This window comes from Balaenoptera acutorostrata, chromosome 9 (assembly GCF_949987535.1).
Source record: "Balaenoptera acutorostrata chromosome 9, mBalAcu1.1, whole genome shotgun sequence".
NCBI classification, from domain to species: Eukaryota; Metazoa; Chordata; class Mammalia; order Artiodactyla; family Balaenopteridae; genus Balaenoptera; species Balaenoptera acutorostrata.
In genome coordinates this window covers 36,239,198-36,262,919 of record NC_080072.1, presented here as the reverse complement: position 1 = coordinate 36,262,919, position 23,722 = coordinate 36,239,198, and positions in this window count along the sequence as shown.

Here is a 23,722-nt window from a genome sequence, read left to right as displayed (position 1 = left end):
TAAAAATGTAGAAAGAACTAGGATCTTTAATGGTTCTACTGATCCACTCATAACACCATTTTGGAGTCCACTCTTTGGTATTCCAATTATATGGGATGATATATTTCTTTATTGTTTTCTCATATTTTGAAAGAGGATTGTTCTTAATGGGAACAAAAGAATCCAAACTGATACATAATATTAAGGGTTTCAATTACTGACCCTGCCCACTAGGGATTCCTTTCATGATGAATTCTAGGGTTTCTAAAAGATGGCTTAATAGAAAAGCATCAGTAGGCAGAGGAGATTTTTTTCTCCCTATTTATAAAGCATTATCAGTTAAAAAAATTAATTCCTCATGTGCCTGGACCTCGTTTAGCTTTTTCTTGTGATATCTATAGTTATATTCTTCTGAAAGTAAAAGTCTGAATCTTCAGATTTGAATTAAGGAAGTTCTATCAAATGGAAACTTTATCACACACCCTAAAGAATTAGGTGATCTTACTTGTTTCTGGTTTTGAAAGTATCAGTCAGAATAAACAAAATGAATCATAACATTTTATTAATAAATTAGGTTTCTAAAAGTTGTTGAATAAACTGAAGAATGGCTGTGGAAAACAGACTTTAATTCCTAGGTGTCTTAACATTTTCCTAGATGCAGCTTCTCTTCTATCTGTCTTAACTTGCTAGGCCTCAGGGGAACCCTGCTGAAAACCTACTTACCAAAATAGAAATTAGGACATTCTAATCATCCTTGGGAGCAAAATGCAAAAGAGGCAATAGCTGGAGTTTGAAAGGCTTATAAGCCTGCTTTCTTATTTTAGTTTTTAACAGATCAATTTGGTGTTTTCTTTTTAATGGATATAATTATTGATAAAAAATATAATTATGTCTTCTTATGTGATAGTTTATTACATTAATAGAAACTTAATGTTCTATATATTGCATTTACTATGTGACTATTCTATTAATTTGAGATGTTATATGGTATACCATAAGATGTGTATCTTAAGATGTCATATGATGCATCATAAGATGTTGTATGGTCTATCATATATTACATATGGTACATCGCTGGAGTGAGAATGCTGAATTCTCATAATTTTTCTGTGTGATATGGGGCAAGCCAGATTATGTGAATCTCATTTCTCTTACCTCTAAAGTAAGAATGACATTTGACCTACCTACTTCATGTAGCTGTTGTAAGGATCATATATAGTACTGTAAGAAACACTTCATAATTATATACATAAAAAAGTAGCTGTGTCTCTAGCACAATGTCAGGTTTGGCTGAGACATAAGAAGCTTATTATCTAATGCATAAAATAAGTATGTTGTCTATTGGAATCTTGGCTGGGGGATGGCGTCAGAGCTGGTGGTTAGAGCTACAACTATAGGACTGCTATCAGTCAGGTTTCAGAGCTGCTAATCTGGATGAAAAGAAGTCACTAGATTTTGAGCAGAAAAATGACATGGTCAGATTTGCATTTAAAAAAAAAATCACTCAAGCAGTTGTGCTGAACATGGAAGGAAGGGGGTCCAACCTAGGGGATAGAATTCAGGGTAGGACAAAAAGAGAGAGCAGCCAAGAAGCTGGCAAGCAGGGCTGGAGGGAGTGAGGGAGATTGGGGAGAGAGGGGACAACAGTAGGAGGTGAGGTTAGTGGTGCAATAGCATGCAAGACAAGGAAGGCCAGGTGACCAAGAAAAATAATGTGACTTTTCCCTGGACAGAGATAGGGAGCACTGGAGATTTTAAGTAAGACAGTGACAGGATCCACTGCTTGGAAGTTGATTTTGACCTAAGTGCAGGCAGTGTCATCAATGAGGGGCACTTCAGCAAAGGGTTCTTGGCTCGAGGGGAATGTTTCCTCAGTACAGGGGCCCTTGGGCAGAGAGCTGGAAGAGCTGGTTCCTGACGTCTCTGTCAGAGCTCCAGTTTCTAGAGCATGTTGATCAATTCAGATTAATAAAGACAGGGAAAGAGGAAACAGGAAAGTCTGATCTACAGGAAAACGCTAAAGAAAAAATAAAGGCAAATACCTTAGTGTACGTAAGAGAAAGGAAGATTTCAAAGCCAAAATATCAGCCATCTTTTCACTCGGGGAAAATAAATGATGTCCTATAATTTTTTTAATGTGGTGAAACAAACAAAATCTCTGCCTTATGTGCCTATAGTTGGTTGCAGTAACTATACGCCTTGGATTTCTTATAAAAGTCCCAGTTTTAAGTATTTGGCATGGTAGCCACATGCCCAGTGTTTCTGTGGCCTATGTTTTTTGGGGAAATTCAGTTACTATCATTTTAATTCCAACTCTAGTTTCATTTGACCTTGTGTAAATAATTTAAATTCCAAGTTTATTACAGTGAACAGTATTGGATTTGCAATTAGATAGATCTGTATTTGTGTCCCTATTTCTTGTACCTCATATTTGAACATGTTTCTCAAACTCTTGGAACCCTAGTTTCCACTTCTAACATCTATTTATTATGAGGGTCAAAAGAGCTAAGTTAGGTAATATACCAGAACAGTGCCAGACACATAGTAGACCCTCTGTAAAAGCTAAAGCTAGTTGCCTCTTTTCCAATTGCCTTTCCTCATTTTGAAGATGGGAGAAAGAAAGGAGAAGAGCAGAAGTGGCCAACATGTGGTGTCCAAGCTGCTATTTCCCTGCCTGCCTTCATGGCAAACATTCTAACTGATCACAGACTTCTTAGTTTTGAAACCAGAAGGAGCCTCAAAATCCTTCCCAACACAGTAACTTGAGCTGCTTCTACCAGCTGCATGGATGTGACATTTGAGATGAAACCTATTTGTTATCCCTGGACTGGACAATCTCTAAGGTTGCAGCCGAGACAATCTGACCCCCTAATGGATGGAGCCCAACTTCCAAAATCATACAACAGATGGAAGAGATATTTTTCAAAACTAAGAGGATACAAGCAATAAGATAATAGAATGGAATAGCCTGTTGATGGAGTCTTTTGGGGAACACTGAGAGAGGAGATGGGACTGGAATTGGTCTTTGTAGTAGACAGATTTCTGATCCCACAAAGTTGTCTATGTCTTAATCCCTGGAACCTGTGAATATATTACTGTACATGGCAAAATAAATGTTTCAGGTATGATAAAGCATCTTAAAATGGGGAGATTATCCTAGGTTATCTGGGTGGGCCCAATATATTAACAAGGGTCTTTATAAAAGAGAGAGGGAGGCAGGAGAGTGAAGATCAGGATGGAAGCAGGGGTCAGAGTTGCCACAAGCCAAGAAATGCAGGCAGCTTCTAGAAGCTAGAAAAGGCAAGGAACTGATCAAACCCAGATCCTCTAGAAGGGATGCAGCCCTGCTGACACTATGATTTCAGCCTTGTAAGAACCATTTTTTGAACTTCTGACTTCCAGAACTATAAAATAATAAATTTGTGTTGTAAGCCATTAAATTTATGGTAATTTGTTACCATGATGAATGGGAAATTAATATAGGCCTTGAAAGAAGGGGTTGGATAGAAAATAGAGAGGGACAATTTGGTTGAGTGGTAGATGATAAGCAGATGCTTAAATATGAGAATTAGACAAGTATATGGTGGGGAAGTATAGATCCTGATCAATTTAAAGAGGTGGGACAGGCTGCTGACAAGAAGGAACACAGCTCAGGAGTGAAGCCCTTGGACTGATCTGACAGGCTGAGTTTGAATCCTACCTACTGAGTAACTTTGGTCCAGCTAGTTAACTTCTCTAACACTGCAATGTTATCTATAAGAGTAAGAATAACACTACTGCCTATTTTGTAGGGTTAAATGAGGTAGTAGATGTAGCGTGTCCAGTACTAATTGTTTCATAATGGAAGCTGTCATTTTTATGACCGGAAGGTAAAGCTGAATTGCCAGTTTACTAGATTATAGAAAACTCTGAATAGAAGAATGAGATTAAGAAACTTTACCTCTTAGACATCGGGTGAACGCCAAAACATCTTGAAGAGGAAAATAGGTTAAAAACACAAAAAGACTGTGGTAAATTAATATGGCAAAGACAAAAGACAGGCAAACCATCCACTTAAGGGAAAGTTTGAGGGATAGAGATTGATTTGCACATTAATATATGAAAATTGAGGCACATATTGCTCAAGCATCCTGGATGAAGTCATTTGATGGCTTGTGACAGGGGCAGAATTTTGTAGTGGAAACATCACTAGCCTGTGAGTTAGGAGGTTCTTACTCTGGTAGTGTAAGCCACTTGTTACTACTTTGAGAAAGCCCCAAAATGTATAGAATATATGTGGTTTGGGGTTCTCACTGACGAACTTAAATAGCCTTCTTGGCTCAGCATTTGCTGAGGCCATGCTATTTCAAAGTCATACTTCTCTTGGGCTTATCTTCTCTATGAGCCTGAGGTCAAATGATTTATCTTCAGAAAACTACAAGGATGAGAGTCCTCCTGAAAAGCAAATTATTTCTAATTGCTATGAATCTCAGTGACTATTTAAGCCTGCACTTAGCAAATAATTAAATCTTTTACAAGGATATGAAGACTAGTTACAGGACATTGAAAAAGGTGTAAATCAACATGTAAATATTGCATTTTGTGTGCAATTAGACCATTCCTATCTATCCTAAGCATCTTCTGTGTCACATTTCTTGGTCAGGGTCTTTTGCCTAAAACAAGCCAGAGAAAGGGAACAACTTCAAACAGGATTTCACTGTAATGTATTCAAACCATAAATGTGTGTCCTACTGATGAAAATGGCACAATTATTAGTGCAAAAGAATTACCCTCATCAGGGAGAAAATCCCCAATAAAAATTGCCCAAATAGCATGTGAAATCAGAAAAAGATAAAAGGCTTTGAATAGATTTAGGTCAAAACATTTTCCAATAATAAGTGGAAACAGAATACTTCCTGCCTTTAGCCAGTAACCCAGGGCCTAACCGACACTTTGGTACAGTGTGAGAAACTGGCAAGAATTTGAAGAAAAGTGCTGTCATCAATAGCCGAGAGTCAACAGTCAGGGCATCTGTGACATGAAAGGAAGCTATTTAAACCCCTCATTTTTAAAAGAGTAAATAATACAGCAATGAACAGGGAAGACTGTAGACCCTCACAGGTGTTATTTGCATTGTCCAAGCATTACTGAATCCTCCAGCGTTTTGAGACCCCCTTGCTTTAATATCTAAATGAAAGAACTCCAGACCCTAATCTCATAAAATGTGAGGTGTCCAATGCCCTGCCAGATGTTTGAGAATTCCTGGAGTCGGGGAGGGTGCAGTTTATTTACTGCCCCAAGGATTGTTCCTGCTTCCAGCTCAGTTCTTGATCTCTCTCAGACTGACCCTGCTACCCTGCCAGGACTCGGAGCTGCTCCAGCTCTCTCTGGTCTGCTTTCCTCCAAAACTTAAGCCTATTGCTCCTCTCCCAGACTGCATTTTCTGAGCAATAGTTATATAAGTTGTCTATGTAGAGTTTAATGGAAGATTGAGGGAAAACAAAGCAGAATTACAAAACCAATCAGAAAACAGCTTAATGCTGAACACCAGACCTCCGTGAGGTTAAAGTTTGCCTGTCATCTATCTCTGTAGGCCACAGATTCTCACCCTGTTGCTGAGGTCTGACTTATCCTATCTCAGGAAAACTGTCTCCAAATCTTTTCCTTTGTGAATGCCCAGAAACATCACTTCTGTTTTCTTTGTTCATAAGAGGAGAACTTAAAATTCCTAGTACTTCACTATACAGAGCCATTTAACTCCTCTAAACAAAATTTCAGGAGCCGCCATTATGTCATGAACGTGGCTACCTCATGACTTCTCTCAAACTAAAGTATCCTCTAACCTGAGGCCCCATCCTTAGCACAAGACAACTGGCAGCACAGGGCAGGGTATTTAGATCATGGCTTTAGGATTAGGTGTTTATAGCTACTTTATTTATTTATTTCTTTATTTTTGGCTGTGTTGGGTCTTCGGTTCGTGCGAGGGCTTTCTCTAGTTACGGCAAGTGGGGGCCACTCTTCATCGCGGTGCAGGGACCGCTCTTCATCGCGGTGCGCGGGCCTTTCACTATCGCGGCCTCTGTTGTTGTGGAGCACAGGCTCCAGACGCGCAGGCTCAGTAGTTGTGGCTCACGGGCCCAGCTGCTCCGTGGCACGTGGGATCTTCCCAGACCAGGGCTCGAACCCGTGTCCCCTGCATTAGCAGGCAGATTCTCAACCACTGCGCCACCAGGGAAGCCCCAGGATTAGGTGTTTAAGCATAAGTTACCTACGTCTGTGTGTGTGTGTGTGTGTGTGTGTGTGTGTGTGTGTGTAGGGGGTGGGAGTGGGGAAGATAAAGAAACTCCATTCTCTCTTTGTCAGAACAGACCCCGCATATGCCACATTTTCTTTTGTTTTTGTTGCTGTTTCTTTCATTCTCCTCCTCCTCTCCTTCCTCTTCCCCTTCCTTTCCTTCACCCTTCTCTGGTCTTCCTTTCCTTCCTCCTTTTCTTCTTCCTCCTCTTCCTTCTATTCCTCTTTTATACCTCCCCTTCTTCTTATATTAATTTTGAGAACATTAATTCTAAAATAGATTCATGCTTTATTTTACTAAAGAAAGTCCAGAATCTCTAACCTGTCTTCAAGGCTGTCTGTAATAAGGGCTAGCCTGCCTTACTTCCCAATTAATTCCTTTGCACAGGCTGGGTTTTAGCAAAATTGAATCATTTACATATCTCTGATCTCTCCCACAGTGGAGGATCTGCTCATTCTCTTTATACCTGTATTAGTCAAGTTTCTCCAGAGAAACAGAATCAATAGGAGATAGATCTTTTATATCTATCTATCTATCTCTAGATAGATTTACAGATCTATAGATTTATATCTATATCTATAGAGAGACAGGGGAGGGAGGGGAGGGAGAGAGACAGACAGAGAGAGAGAGAGAGAGAGACTCATGAGAAATTGGCTCATGCAATTATGGAGGCTGAGAAGTCCCATGATTTGCCATCTGCAAGCTGGACACCCAGAATACCTAGTGGTGTAATTCAGTCTGAGCCCTTCTGAAGGCCTGAGAACCATGGGAGTCTGTGATGTAAATCTCAGCTGGAAGGCAGGAGAAGATGAAATGAGATATCCCAGCCTAATCAGTGAGGCAGGAAAAAAGGGTCGAATTTTTTCCCTCCCCTTTTGTCCTATTCAGACCTTCAAAGAATTGAATGATGCCCTATTTTATTGGGGAGGGCAATTTACTTTGCTGAGTCTACCAATCCAAATGCTAATCTCAACCAGAAACACCTTCACAGACATACTCAGAAACAATGTTTAATCTGGGCACTATGGCTGCTCGGGTTGACACGTAAAATTAACCATCACAATACCAATTCCATATTTCCAAACCTAGGCTACTCTTGAAGGTTCAGTTCAGTACCACATTTTTCATTACTCAAGTGTAGATAATATCCCTACCTTGATCACCTTTCATGCACCCATATGGCTCTGTTTCATAAATACAGATGGTAGACCCCTTCAATCTGCTTTCCAATTCTGCTACTGTGAGTCAGATTATGGAGTCCGAAAGACCTGTATTTAAATTCCAACCCTGCTTCTTCCTTGTATTTGTTTGTGCATTTTTACTTTGGATAGACTATTTTACCTCTCTATGCCTCATTTAACTCATCTGTAATTGAGGTTTAAGGAGTTGTGGGAGGATAAAAGAACATACATGCATTCCTTAGCATGGTGCCCAGCACATAGAAAGAGCTCCATCAACAATTCCTATGCGACACTTTCTTCCAAGATTTGAATAAGACTCTATAGTTCAAAAGCATTTTTTTCAGGTTTATTAACTCAAAATATCCTTGTGAAATAGGTAGAACAAATGTTTATGCGTGTTTCACAAATAAAGAAACAGGGTCTTAGAGAAAATGACCTTTTTACCTGTCCAAATTTACCTGGAGTCTAGCAAAAATTAAAAGCCAAGTTAACCGCCAGCCTCATTTGTTTTTGAACCTGCATTAACTTACAGATAAATTACATTCACCTGACGAGGACCTTTGTTCTTTAAGGAGTCCCTCTCACAGAAATGTTCTACATGTATAGAATAGAAAGTATGGCTGCATCGGCTTCATTGCTACTGTTCAGGAGACTAAAATAGCCATGGAAGGAAGAAAGAAAGGTTTCATCTCTGGTTGTAAATTCCCCAGGGGGAAAAATAATTGAAGAACTGTTTATGATAGAAAACTATAATTAGGAGTAATGGGATGAAATTAAGGAAAGGGAAATAACAAGTTTATAATAAGGTTCCAGTATGAGGTATTCAAATTTAATTGCGTTTTTTAAGTAATGTCAGACTCCCAGATGCTGTAGCAATGAAGACTGTATACAAATGGGTACATAAATAAATGACTTTATAATCCACACAATCAAACTGGTGTGCCTTTTAAGCCATGATGCCATTTTGCAAGTGCACATTTAGAATCAGCATGGCAATATGCAAAAAAAAAAAAAAAAAATCTCCTATTGGGCTGAGAATGCAATTGTTTCCTATTTCTCATAATTTACTAACAGGAATGGAAATGTTCCTCCTATTACACACACACACACTCACACACACAGTGTCTTTAGCTTATTAGGTTTGCATAAGTAGTGATCCAATTTTTAGTTGAAGCATCACACATGAGGAGGTTAATTTATCTAATAGAATGCTACAATCAACCATTTCAAATGCATTGTTCAGATCCTCAGAGACCTGAGGAGTGAAGGAAAAAAAGATATTCATACTAATTTTTATGTCTCCTGCACTGCTACAGAGACAGAGTTAATAAAGTCATTCAAAACTAGTGCTGCAGGAAATGTGGGAACTTGGAGAGGATGCCCTGATTTTCTGTTATTGGCTTCTCTGTGGAATCAAATTATTTGGAGTTCTTTGTTTTAAAGCCATTATTTTTCATTAGACAAGCTGCTGCTGTTATCCAAAAGTTAATAGCGGGAATATGTCTGGTTGACACAACAAACACAGCCACAGTTCCAGAGTTATTAATGCCAGTAACAATTTGGGATACAATAAATGACTATTCATTGTGGCATTTACCACTCACACAATAGCAGGAGACTGCTGGTGATCTGTCTCCTGAAAAGAAAATATACACACATACGTGCATACACATGCACATTGAAACCATAATAGTCTCTTGCTGATGTCTACCAAATACATCATGGCAACTAAATGGAATGTTGTAAGTGCAGAGTGTCAAAGTCTGATTCATGATATAAGAAGAGAAATTATGATACAAGCAAGTCTGAGAATTTGGAGGGCTTAAAGCAACAGTGATAATTGTAATGTACTCCTCCAGATGCTAAGGACATATGCAAATAACTCACTAAAATGTTCACAAAATTCTTTCAGTCTGTATATTTCCAGTGAGAATTGTGACACTGGTCATTAGTTCCAATGCGAACGTGGGTCAACTCCAGGCTAGCCCTGGTCCCATGCATCCTAATAGAATTTTACCTTTCTTAGAGATTCACAGGGTGCATTGGCATAGTAAAGTCTCCAAGGAGCTCTGTAATACATGGGCACAACATTTTTCCAAATTATTCATGTATTGAACTCTTTCTGGTTGATTTACTAATTAACATTCTGTATAATAGCATTTAATGAATATTAATTTGGAAACTAGGTCTTAATCCCCCTCCCTCCCTCATATACACAAACATATGTGGAGAATTTTCATGATTCAATAGAAATAATGCTGCTTCGCACATCCTTCCAACTGATGAGACTCAGATGCTCAAAAGGTTGGAGAACTATAGCCACCTAACCCTTCTGCTGTGCATCCGTTCACTGAAGCACCAGTCTGGAGAGTTTGCTGGACTCACTTGGGTCTTTTGGGTTTCTCTTCTCATTGTGTTCTAGAAAGCTTCTATTAACAAATGAATTTCCAAACTTTATCAATGTTGGGGTTTTATCTCTCCTTACCATAAAAGACCTCATGTATCATTATAACCAGGGCAACTAATGTGACAAATACAAACTTCTTGAGAGCAGCAGTCATTTATTTTATCACCAGAGCCTAGCCCAGTGCCTGTCACAAGGTTAAGACTTACTAATTGTGACTAAATTAAATGAAAACCACCAGGGCTTTTCAAAAATCTGTTATGTGGGCTAGAATTGTGACCAGAGATTTTCTGACCGATGCATTCAAGGCTTATCACTATTCTCCCAATTCCTAATTGCTTCATGCTCATCATCAATAGGCATTTATTCAGCAAACACATGAACAGATGAGTGCTTCACAGGGCAAGTTTAATTGACTTATTCCCTGCCCTTTCAGAGCAGACAGTCTCAATTTCTTTTCCTGATACAAGTGTATAACAATTCAGTTAGTAGAATGTGACAAATTGCTATCATAACTCTTATATAACTTTTCATATTTGGTAGTTCGTCTTTTTTCCTACCCTATCAGTTTCCCAGGCAGATCAGCACTTATTCAATACAGACTAAAAACATTCATAAACCAGATTGTTTAAAGCATGATTAGCTGTTTTCATTTTCTGGTTAACTAGAGATTGCATTCCTATCTGCTGGCCTGCTTTCTTGGAGACTGGATGGTTCCCTGAGTCATCATCCTATGCATCAGTTCTGTGTTGTGTGAGATGGAGAGTCTTAGACTCTTAGGACGTCAGGAATGACAGCATCTTAGAAATTATCTAGTAGTAGTTGTAATGTCAATGGTAACAGTTTCACTTCCTTACCTATATATAAGCTTGTTAAGTTAGGAAGTATCTTCTCTTCATTTTATCCTTCTCATCATTTCAACCAGCCTATGAGATTGGTAGAAAATAGATACAAGGAGAAGCAGTGATTTGCTCAAGACCACATAACACCAGAACTTGGCACAGATCTTTTGCCTTTGAGTCTAGCATTATTTTTTTATTGTCTGAAGAAGGAGGAGGAAAAGGGCAAAAAGGAGGAAGGGAAGGAGAAACAGGAGAGGGTGGAGGAGTTAACAGAGAAAAAGATAAAAGGAGAGAAGTACTTGACTCAAAGTATGCACTTAACAAGTATTTTTGAATGAATAATAATAATTCTTATATGCATATAAACTTTTTGCACTTCAGTTTCCTCATATTTCAAATGAATAATATTCTCTAACACATGTTGGTTTGGTGACGATTAAATGAATTAATATCCAAAAATTAACATATGTGTATATGTGTGTATATAGGTATCTTAGAATAGTGCTTGATACATAGGAATTACTCAAATAATGTCAATCATTATTTTTTTTTTCAAACATCTTTATTGAAGTATAATTGCCTTACAATAGTGTGTTAGCATCTGCTTTATAACAAAGTGAATCTGTTATACATATACAATATGTTCCCATTTCTCTTCCCTCTTGCATCTCCCTCCCTCCCACCCTCCCCATCCCACCCCTCTAGGTGGTCACAAAGCACCGAGCTGATCTCCCTGTGCTATGCGGCTGCTTCCCACTAGCTATCTATTTTACATTTGGTAGTGTATATATGTCCATGACACTCTCTTACCCTGTCACATCTCACCCCACCCCCTCCCCATATCCTCAAGTCCATTCTCTAGTAGGTCTGTGTCTTTATTCCCGTCTTGCCACTAGGTTCTTCATGGCCTTTTTTTTTCCCCTTAGATTCCATATATATGTGTTAGCATACTGTATTTGTTTTTCTCTTTCTGACTTACTTCACTCTGTATGACAGACTCTAACTCCATCCACCTCATTACAAATACCTCCATTTCATTTCTTTTTATGGCTGAGTAATATTCCATTGTATATATGTGCCACATCTTCTTTATCCATTCATCTGTCGATGGACATTTAGGTTGCTTCCATGTCCTGGCTATTGTAAATAGAGCTGCAATGAACATTTTGGTACATGACTCTTTTTGACCTATGGTTTTCTCAGGGTATATGCCCAGTAGTGGGATTGCTGGGTCGTATGGTAGTTCTATTTGTAGTTTTTTAAGGAACCTCCATACTGTTCTCCATAGTGGCTGTATCAATTTGCATTCCCACCAACAGTGCAAGAGTGTTCCCTTTCCTCCACACCCTCTCCAGCATTTATTGTTTCTAGATTTTTTGATGATGGCCATTCTGACCGGTGTGAGATGATATCTCATTGTAGTTTTGATTTGCATTTCTCTAATGATTAATGATGTTGAGCATTCTTTCATGTGTCTGTAGGCCATCTGTATATCTTCTTTGGAGAAATGTCTATTTAGATCTTCTGCCCATTTTTGGATTGGGTTGTTCGTTTTTTTATTGAGCTGCATGAGCTGCTTGTAAATCTTGGAGATTAATCCTTTGTCAGTTGCTTCATTTGCAAATATTTTCTCCCATTCTGAGGGTTGTCTTTTGGTCTTGTTTATGGTTTCCTTTGCTGTGCAAAAGCTTTTCAGTTTCATTAGGTCCCATTTGTTTATTTGTGTACTTATTTCCATTTCTCTGGGAGCTGGGTCAAAAAGAATCTTGCTGTGATGTATGTCATAGAGTGTTCTGCCTATGTTTTCCTCTAAGAGTTTGATAGTGTCTGCCCTTACACTTAGGTCTTTAATCCATTTTGAGTTTATTTTTGTGCATGGTGTCAGGGAGTGTTCTAATTTCATACTTTTACATGTTCCTGTCCAATTTTCCCAGCACCACTTATTGAAGAGGCTGTCTTTTCTCCACTGTATATGCTTGCCTCCTTTATCAAAGATAAGTTGACCATATGTGTGTGGGTTTATCTCTGGGCTTTCTATCCTGTTCCATTGATCTATATTTCTGTTTTTGTGCCAATACCAAACTGTCTTGATTACTGAAGCTTTGTAATATAGTCTGAAGTCAGGGAGCCTGATTCCCCCAGCTCCATTTTTCGTTCTCAAGATTGCTTTGGCTATTCGCGGTCTTTTGTGTTTCCATACAAATTGTGAAATGTTTTGTTCTAGTTCTGTGAAAAATGCCAGTGGTAGTTTGATAGGGATTGCATTGAATCTGTAGATTGCTTTGGGTAGTAGAGACATTTTCACAATGTTGATTCTTCCAATCCAGGAACATGGTATATCTCTCCATCTATTTGTATCATCTTTAATTTCTTTCATCAGTGTCTTATAATTTTCTGCATACAGGTCTTTTGTCTCCTTAGGTAGGTTTATTCCTAGATATTTTATTCTTTTTGTTGCAATGGTAAATGGGAGTGTTTTCTTAATTTCACTTTCAGATTTTTCGTCATTAGTGTATAGAAATGCAAGAGATTTCTGTGCATTAATTTTGTATCCTGCTACTTTACCAAATTCATTGATTAGCTCTAGGAGTTTTCTGGTAGCATCTTTAGGATTCTCTATGTATAGTATCATGTCATCTGCAAATAGTGACAGCTTTACTTCTTCTTTTCCGATTTGGATTCCTTTTATTTCTTTGTCTTCTCTGATTGCTGTGGCTAGGACTTCCAGAACTATGTTGAATAATAGTGGTGAGAGTGGGCAACCTTGTCTTGTTCCTGATCTTAGTGGAAATGGTTTCAGTTTTTCACCATTGAGGACAATGTTGGCTGTGGGTTTGTCATATATGGCCTTTATTATGTTGAGGAAAGTTCCCTCTATGCCTACTTTCTGCAGGGCTTTTATCATAAATGGGTGTTGAATTTTGTCAAAAGCTTTCTCTGCATCTATTGAGATGATCATATGGTTTTTCTCCTTCAATTTGTTAATATGGTGTATCACATTGATTGATTTGCGTATATTGAAGAATCCTTGCATTCCTGGGATAAACCCCACTTGATCATGGTGTATGATCCTTTTAATGTGCTGTTGGATTCTGTTTGCTAGTATTTTGTTGAGGATTTTTGCATCTATGTTCATCAGTGATATTGGCCTGTAGTTTTCTTTCTTTGTGACATCTTTGTCTGGTTTTGGTATCAGGGTGATGGTGGCCTCGTAGAATGAGTTTGGGAGTGTTCCTCCCTCTGCAATATTTTGGAAGAGTTTGAGAAGGATAGGTGTTAGCTCTTCTCTAAATGTTTGATAGAATTCGCCTGTGAAGCCATCTGGTCCTGGGCTTTTGTTTGTTGGAAGGTTTTTAATCACAGTTTCAATTTCAGTGCTTGTGATTGGTCTGTTCATATTTTCTATTTCTTCCTGGTTCAGTGTCGGCAGTTTGTGCATTTCTAAGAATCTGTCCATTTCTTCCAGGTTGTCCATTTTATTGGCACATAGTTGCTTGTAGTAATCTCTCATGATCTTTTGTATTTCTGCAGTGTCAGTGGTTACTTCTCCTTTTTCATTTCTAATTCTATTGATTTGAGTCTTCTCCCTTTTTCTCTTGATGAGTCTGGCTAATGGTTTATCAATTTTGTTTATCTTCTCAAAGAACCAGCTTTTAGTTTCATTGATTTTTGCTATTGTTTCCTTCATTTCTTTTTCATTTATTTCTGACCTGATCTTTATAATTTCTTTCCTTCTGCTGGCTTTGGGTTTTTTTTGTTCTTCTTTCTCTAATTGCTTTAGGTGCAAGGTTAGGTTGTTTATTCGAGATGTTTCCTGTTTCTTGAGGTAGGCTTGTATTGCTATAAACTTCCCTCTTAGCACTGCTTTTGCTGTGTCCCATAGGTTTTGGGTCGTCGTGTCTCCATTGTCATTTGTTTCTAGGTATTTTTTGATTTCCCCTTTGATTTCTTCAGTAATCACTTCGTTATTAAGTAATGTATTGTGTAGCCTCCATGTGTTTGTATTTTTTACAGATCTTTTCCTGTAATTGATATCTAGTCTCATAGCATTGTGGTCGGAAAAGATACTTGATACGATTTCAATTTTCTTAAATTTACCAAGGCTTGATTTGTGACCCAAGGATATGATCTATCCTGGAGAATGTTCCATGAGCACTTGAGAAAAATGTGTATTCTCTTGTTTTTGGGTGGAATGTCCTATAAATATCAATTAAGTCCATATTGTTTAATGTATCATTTAAAGCTTGTGTTTCCTTATTTATTTTCATTTTGGATGATCTGTCCATTGGTGAGAGTGGGGTGTTAAAGTCCCCTACTATGATTGTGTTGCTGTCAATTTCCCCTTTCATGGCTGTTAGTATTTGCCTTATGTATTGAGGTGCTCCTATGTTGGGTGCATAAATATTTACAATTGTTATACCTTCCTCTTGGATCGATCCCTTGATCATTATATAGTGTCCTTCTTTGTCTCTTGTAATAGTCTTTATTTTAAAGTCTATTTTGTCTGATATGAGAATTGCTACTCCAGCTTTCTTTTGATTTCCATTTGCATGGAATATCTTTTTCCATCCCCTCACTTTCAGTCTGTATGTGTCCCTAGGTCTGAAGTGGGTCTCTTGTAGACAGCATATGTATGGGTCTTGTTTTTGTATCCATTCAGCCAGCCTGTGTCTTTTGGTGGGAGCATTTAATCCATTTACATTCAAGGTAATTATCGATATGTATGTTCCTATTCCCATTTTCTTAAATGTATTGGGTTTGTTATTGTAGGTGTTTTCCTTCTCTTGTGTTTCTTGCCTAGAGAATTTCCTTTAGCATTTGTTGTAAAGCTGGTTTGGTGGTGCTGAACTCTCTCAGCTTTTGCTTGTCTGTAAAGGTTTTAATTTCTCCATCGAATCTGAATGAGATCCTTGCTGGGTAGAGTAATCTTGGTTGTAGGTTTTTCCCCTTCATGACTTTAAGTATATCCTGCCACTCCCTTCTGGCTTGCAGAGTTTCTGCTGAGAGATCAGATGTTAACCTTATGGGGATTCCCTTGTGTGTTATTTGTTTTTTTTTCCCTTGCTGCCTTTAATATGTTTTCCTTATATTTAATTTTTGACAGTTTGATTAATATGTGTCTTGGCGTGTTCCTCCTTGGGTTTATCCTGTATGGGACTCTCTGTGCTTCCAGGACTTGATTAACTATTTCCTTTCCCATATTAGGGAAGTTTTCAACTATAATCTCTTCAAAAATTTTCTCAGTCCCTTTCTTTTTCTCTTCTTCTTCTGGTACCCCTATAATTCGAATGTTGGCACGTTTAATGTTGTCCCAGAGGTCCCTGAGACTGTCCTCAGTTCTTTTCATTCTTTTTTCTTTATCCTGCTCTGTAGTAGTTATTTCCACCATTTTATCTTCCAGGTCACTTATCCTTTCTTCTGCCTCAGTTATTCTACTATTGATCCCATCTAGAGTATTTTTAATTTCATTTATTCTGTTTTTCATCATTGCTTGGTTCCTCTTTAGTTCTTCTACATCCTTGTTAAATGTTTCTTGCATTTTGTCTATTCTATTTCCAAGATTTTGGATCATCCTTACTATCATTATTCTGAATTCTTTTTCAGGTAGACTACCTATTTCCTCTTCATTTGTTAAGTCCAGTGTGTTTTGAGCCTGCTCCTTCATCTGCTGTGTGTTTTTCTGTCGTCTCATTTTGCCTATCTTACTGTGTTTGGGGTCTCCTTTTCACAGGCTGCAGGTTCGTAGTTCCCGTTGTTTTTGGTATCTGTCCCCAGCGGCTAAGGTTGGTTCAGTGGGTTGTGTAGGCTTCCTGGTGGAGGGAACTAGTGCCTGAGTTCTGGTGGATGAGGCTAGATCTTGTCTTTCTGGTGGGCACGTCCACGTCTGGTGGTGTATTTTGTGGTGTCTGTGGCCTTATTATGATTTTAGGCAGCCTCTCTGCCAATGGATGGGGTTGTGTTCCTGTCTAGCTAGTTGTTTGGCATAGGATGTCCAGCACTGTAGCTTGCTGGTCGTTGAGTGAAGCTGGGTCTTGATGTTGAGATGGAGATCTCTGGGAGATTTTTGCCGTTTGGTATTACGTGGAGCTGGGAGGTCTCTTGTGGACCAGTGTTCTGAAGTTGGCTCTCCCACCTCAGAGGCACGGCCCTGATGCCTGGCTGGAGCACCAAGAGCCTTTCGTCCACACGGCTCAGAGTAAAAGGGAGAAAAAATAGAAAGAAAGAAAGAAAGAGGCTATAATATAGTGAAGTAAAATAAAGCTATTGTAAAGCAAAGCTATACAGACAAAATCTCACCCAGAAGCATATACATATACACTCACAAAAAAAAGGAAAAGGGGAAAAATTAATATCTCCTGCTCCCAGAGTCCCCCTCCTGAATTTGGGCTGATTCGTTGTCTATTCAGGTGTTCAGCAGATGCAGGCACATCAAGTTGTTTGTGGAGTTTTAATCCGCTGCCCCTGAGGCTGCTGGGAGAGATTTCCCCTTCTCTTCCCTGTTCACACAGCTCCTGGGGATCAGCTTTGGATTTGGACCCGCCTCTGCGTGTAGGTCGCCTGAGGGCATCTGTTCCCCGCCCAGACAGGACGGGGTTAAAGGAGCAGCTGCTTCGGGGGCTCTGGCTCACCCAGGCCACGGGGAGGGAGCGGTACGGAGGAGGCGAGGCGAGCCTGCGGCGGCCGAGGCCGGCGTGACGTTGCACCAGCTCGAGGTGCGCAGTGCGTTCTCCCGGGGATGTTGTCCCCGGATCCCGGGACCCTGGCAGTGGCGGGCTGCACAGGCTCCCGGGAGGGGAGGTGTGGAGAGTGACCTGTGCTCACACACAGGCTTTTTGGAGGCGGCAGCAGCAGCCCCAGCGTCTCACGCCCGTCTCTGGGGTCCGCGCTGATCGCCGTGGCTTGCGCCCTTCTCTGGAGTTCGTTTAGGCGGCGCTCTGAATCCCCTCTCCTTGCCCGCCGCGAATCAAAGAGGCAAGAAAAAGTCTCTTGCCTCTTCGGCAGCTGCAGACTTTTTCCCGGACTTCTTCCGGGCTAGCTGTGGTGCACTAAACCCTTCAGGCTGTGTTCACGCCGCCAGCCCCAGTCCTCTCCCTGCGATCCGACGGCAGCCCGAGCCTCAGCTCCCAGCCCCGCCCGCCCCGGCGGGGGAGCAGACAAGCCTCTTGGGCTGGTGAGCGCCGCTGGGCGCCAAGCCTCTGTGCGGGAGTCTCTCCGATTTTCCCTCTGCGCCCCTGTTGCTGTGGGATCCGCGCTGATAGCCGCGGCTCGCGCCCTTCTCTGGAGTTCGTTTAGGCGGCGCTCTGAATCCCCTCTCCTTGCCCGCCGCGAAACAAAGAGGCAAGAAAAAGTCTCTTGCCTCTTCGGCAGCTGCAGACTTTTCCCCCGGACTCCCTCCCGGCTAGCTGTGGTGCGCTAACCCCTTCAGGCTGTGTTCACGCCGCCAGCCCCAGTCCTCTCCCTGCAATCCAACCGAAGCCCGAGCCTCAGCTCCCAGCCCCGCCCGCCCCGGCGGCTAAGCAGACAAGCCTCTCAGGCTGGTGAGTGCTGCTCGGCGCCGAGCCTCTGTGCGGGAACCTCTCCGCTTTGCCCTCCGCACCTCTGTGGCTGCGCTCTCCTCCGTGGCTCTGAAGCTTCCCCCCTCCGCCCCCCGCAGTCTCCGCCCGCGAAGGGGCTCCTAGTGCGTGGAAACCTTTCCTCCTTCACGGCTCCCTCCCACTGGTGCAGGTGCCGTCCCTATTCTTTTGTCTCTGTTATTTCTTTTTTCTTTTGCCCTACCCAAGTACGGGGGGAGTTTCTTGCCTTTTTGGAGGTCGGACGTTTTCTGCCAGCGTTCAGTGGGTGTTCTGTAGGAGCAGTTCCACGTGTAGGTGTATTTCTACTGTATCTGTGGGAAGGAATGTGATCTCCGCGTCTTACTCTTCCGCCATCTTCTCTCCCCCTCCGTCAATCATTATTAAATGCATAGTACTTTACAGGTTACAAAATTTTTTAAAATATCATAATTAATCTTCTAAATAATTCTTTGAAATCAGTGATTATATCCTCATTTTATAGATGAACAAACTGAAACACCAAGTTTGACAGTATCTAAGCTGTGGTACCTGGATACCAGTTCACCCCACAGCTTCCTCCTTCAACTAGCCACAAATAGGAGTGAAGACTTCACAGCATAAATGGATGTGTCCGTGACCACACAGTTAATTTAGGGGCAGAGTTAGGCTATGTGTGTGCCAACCCCAGGACACAGCCTGGACACTGGTAACATCTTATTTTGTCTCTATCTTGATTATCACCTTGCTATCTTGAGATTTTTCTCTTTCTCTTGATGAGAATACTTCAGAAAGAAAGAATAATCCACTAAATGAATGATCCAGTTAATTGAACTCTAGCTAAGATTTTACTTTCTAATTATATCTTCATAGTAGAACATTTTATAAACATTAACTGTAAGAAGGAGACATGCTGGGAAGGAACTAGTCAACCAGCCTGAGTCTTCACTGCATTTGTCACAAACTCTGGCTGAAAGAAGCAGCTCCCCCATTCCCAGTTTGGAGCTCTGACTCTTTTTTTTTTTTTCTTTTTCTTTCTCTATTTTTGTTGCTTTAAAAACGCTAGTATACCTTCTCAAGCCAGTTAGATCATAATCCAAGCTAATTCTCACCAAGAGGGAACAAAAAGAGCTGTAATTCCCAAAGTCCCTGTTAGTGCAAGCTTAAATTAGGCCATGACAGAAAACATGTCTCTTGCATATTCTGTATGGAATGGATTGATCATGTGTGCTATGATGAGTTGTCCCTTTTCCTGTAGTTAGCAAGCACCTCCCCACTGGAAATTTGCTCATTGGATAGAATCTTCACTAAATCAGATATAATGTAATGACAGTGTCATTATAGGTAACTTGAAATTAGAAAAGCTAAATTAAATTTTGACTCTACTGTTTACCTACATCTTTATCCCCTAAAAAGTTCACTTAAAGCTTTGTGAGTTCCAGTTTCCCTATCCAAAAGCTGGGATAATGATACTTCCAGGGTTGTTTGGAGCATGAAACAAGTTCATACATTAATGATACTCTGTCAGTTTTAAATACTGTTATTTACAGTTATGAAGCCAGTAGGTGTCGAATGTTGAATAGCTATTTCTGATTGTGAGGTGTTTGGCGTAAGTTAATTCTAGCCTTTCCCTTTCAAAATCCCCAGAGCCTGGATCACCCTAGTGAACCTGGCTGCCAAAGGCTAGCAACTTCAGTCTCAAGTTCGGAAAGGGGCAAATGCTTTGAAGGATTTAGGGAAACTTTGTTTAACCTTGAAGTAAGATTAAGACCAAGCTCTCCAAAGTTGGTTCTCAGCCCTGTCAACATCTCTGCCTTTGTCTCTCTGTTAATTTTGTCCTGCTGGCCTGGACAAATAATACAAGGCATTTAGCTGTGTTAATTAAAAATACCAGCCAAGCAAGATGCTTAAGAATGTTGCTGCCAAAAGCAGTCTCCAGTTTTAAAAAGCCAGACTGATTTAAGAGTTTTTAACCAAGTGCTCTATAAATTTCCTAGCCAACAGCTTGGTTCTGTGGAACACTAAGTCGGGGTTGAAAGCACAAGGGTTTGCAGGATTCCTGGCATGTGAAGGAGCCACAGGGAGAAGAGTGAGAATGAAGCTTAATGTCCTCAGGACAGTGAAGGATGGTTTAGGAGAAAACTGTTTGACAACAAAGAGAAATCAAGAATATTATTTCAAAGTCAGATGTAGAAAGTTTAGCTGTTATAACTTACTGTGGTCAGAAGGGAACTTTGGAAGGTACTGGGGCACTACTAAGTAGATTGCAAAGTTTCACTAGATGAGGCTAGTTGCTAGAGACAGAGAAATGAAGGCACTGCCTGACAATGAAAGTGTTTATTTACTGAAGTCAGGCTTGTGAGAGCTACTGGAAAAAGAATGGAATATGGAACACTGTGGTTTTCGATCTGGAGAAAACAACACACTTCAGAGAACACCAGAGCAGCTGGTCATTCCATACAGTGAACCATGGTCCAGATGGTGGACCATGGTGAGAGTCCCAATCCTGAGCAAGGCACATGCTGAAGCCTCTGGAAGCAGACGGTAACTTCGTGGTTCCAAATAACCTGTCCATAGTAACTATATCCAATAAGTGGATGACAAGAGAGCAGGATCCAGTACCTTTCTCCTGAACCCTCAAATGGGGTGCATTTACACAGGGTGTCAGGGCCTCAGCAGAGCTGGATTGGATTTAAAGTTGCTTCTGAATGCTCTGAAACGTGGGACTTCTGTTTGTGTTTTGACATTACAATCTAAACTCTACTTTTTCAACACTTGAACATATGAGGTCTCATGCTAATAAAATATTAAAAAAATGCAAAACTTATTGGGCTCCAGAAGCATCTATGAAGTTCAATTAAAATGCAGATGCCTAGGCCTCAATACAAACCTACTGAATCAGAATCCACAAAAGCAGTGCCCAAGTGGCCATATATTTTCTTTTTAACTTTAATTTTTTAATTAAAAAAAATTTTTTTTCATCCGTGTATACATGTCAAACCCAATCGCCCAATTCATCACACCCCCTCATCCCCCCACTGCTTTCCCCCCTTGGTGTCCACACGTTTGTTCTCTACATCTGTATCTCAATTTCTGCCCTGCAAACCGGTTCATCTGTACCATTTTTCTAGGTTCCACATATATGCGTTAATATACGATATTTGTTTTTCTCTTTCTGCCTTACTTCACTCTGTATGACAGGCTCTAGATCCATCCATGTCGCAACAAATGACCCAATTTCGTTCCTTTTTGTGGCTGAGTAATATTCCATTGTATATAGGTACAACATCTTCTTTATCCATTCATCTGTTGATGGGCATTTAGGTTGCTTCCATGACCAGGCTATTGTAAATAGTGCTGCAGTGAACATTGGGGTGCATGTGTCTTTTTGAATTATGGTTTTCTCTGGGTATATGCCCAGTAGTGGGATTGCTGAGTCATATGGTAATTCTATTTTTAGTTTTTAAAGGAACCTCCATACTGTTCTCCATAGTGGCTGTATCAATTTACATTCCCACCAACAGTGTAAGATGTTTCCCTTTCATCCACACCCTCTCCAGCATTTGTTGTTTGTAGATTTTCTGATGATGCCCATTCTAACTGGTGTGAGGTGATACCTCATTGTAGTTTTGATTTGCATTTGTCTAATAATTAGTGATGTTGAGCAGCTTTTCATGTGCTTCTTGGCCATTTGTATGGCTTCTTTGGAGAAATGTCTATTTAGGTCTTCTGCCCATTTTCTGATTGGGTTGTTTGTTTTTTTAATATTGAGCTGCATGAGCTGCTTATATATTTTGGAGATTAATCCTTTGTCCGTTGATTCATTTGCAAATATTTTCTCCCATTCTGAGGGTTGTCTTTTGTCTTGTTTATGGTTTCCTTTGCTGTGAAAAAGCTTTGAAGTTTCACTAGGCCCCATTGGTTTATGTTTGTTTTCATTTCCATTACTCTAGGAGCTGGATCAAAAAAGATCTTGCTATGATTTATGTCAAAGAGTGTTCTTCCTATGTTTTCCTCTAAGAGTTTGATGGTGTCTGACCTTACATTTAGGTCTTTAATCCATTTTGAGTTTATTTTTGTGTATGGTGTTAGGGAGTGTTCTAATTTCATTCTTTTACATGTAGCTCTCCAGTTTTCCCAGCACCACTTCTTGAAGAGACAGTCTTTTCTCCATTGTATATCCTTGCATCCTTTGTCATAGATTAGTTGACCATAGGTGCGTGGGTTTACCTCTGGGCTTTCTATCTTGTTCGATTGATCTATATTTCTGTTTTTGTGCCAGTACTATATTGTTTTGATTACTGTAGTTTTGTAGTATATTCTGAAGTCAGGTAGTCTGATTCCTCCAGCTCCGTTATTTTCCCTCAAGACTGCTTTGGCTATTTGGGGTGTTTTGTGTCACCATACAAATTTTAAGATTTTTTGTTCTAGTTCCATAAAAAATGCCATTGGTAATTTGATAGGAGTTGCATTGAATCTGTAGATTGCTTTGGGTAGTATAGTCATTTTCACAATACTGATTCTTCCAATCCAAGAACATGGTATATCTCTCCATCTGTTGGTATCATCTTTAATTTCTTTCATCAGTGTCTTATAGTTTTCTGCATACAGATCTTTTGTATCCCTAGGTAGGTTTATTACTAGGTATTTTATTCTTTTTGTTGCAATGGTAAATGGGAGTGTTTCCTTCATTTCTCTTTCAGATTTTTCATCATTAGTGTATAGGAATGCAAGAGATTTCTGTGCATTAATTTTCTATCCTGCAACTTTACCAAATTCATTGATTAGCTCTAGTAGTTTTTTGGTGGCATCTTTAGGATCTCTATGTATAGTATCATGTCATCTGCAAACAGTGACAGTTTTACTTCTTCTTATCCAACTTGTATTCCTTTTATTTCTTTTTCTTATCTGATTGCCATGGCTAGGACTTCCAAAAATTATGTTGAATAATAGTGGTGAGACTGGACATCCTTGTCTTGTTCCTGATCTTAGAGGAAATGCTTTCAATTTTTCACCATTGAGAATGAGGTTTGCTGTGGGTTTGTCATATATGGCCTTTATTATGTTGAGGTAGGTACCTCTTTGCCCACTTTCTGTAGTTTTTATCATAAATGGGTGTTGAATTTTGTCAAAAGCTTTTTCTGCATCTATTGAGATGATCATATGATTTTTATTCTTCAATTTGTTAATATGGTGTATCACATTGATTGATTTGCGTATATTGAAGAATCCTTGCATCCCTGGGATAAATCCCACTTGATCATGGTGTATGATCCTTTTAATGAGTTGTTGGATTCTGTTTGCTAGCATTTTGTTGAGGATTTTTTCGTCTATATTCATCAGTGATATTGGTCTGTAATTTTCTTTTTTTGTAGTATCTTTGTCTGGTTTTGGTACCAGGGTGATGGTGGCCTTGTAGAATGAGTTTGGGAGTGTTCCTTCCTCTGCAATTTTTTGGAAGAGTTTGAGAAGGATGGGTATTAGCTCTTCTC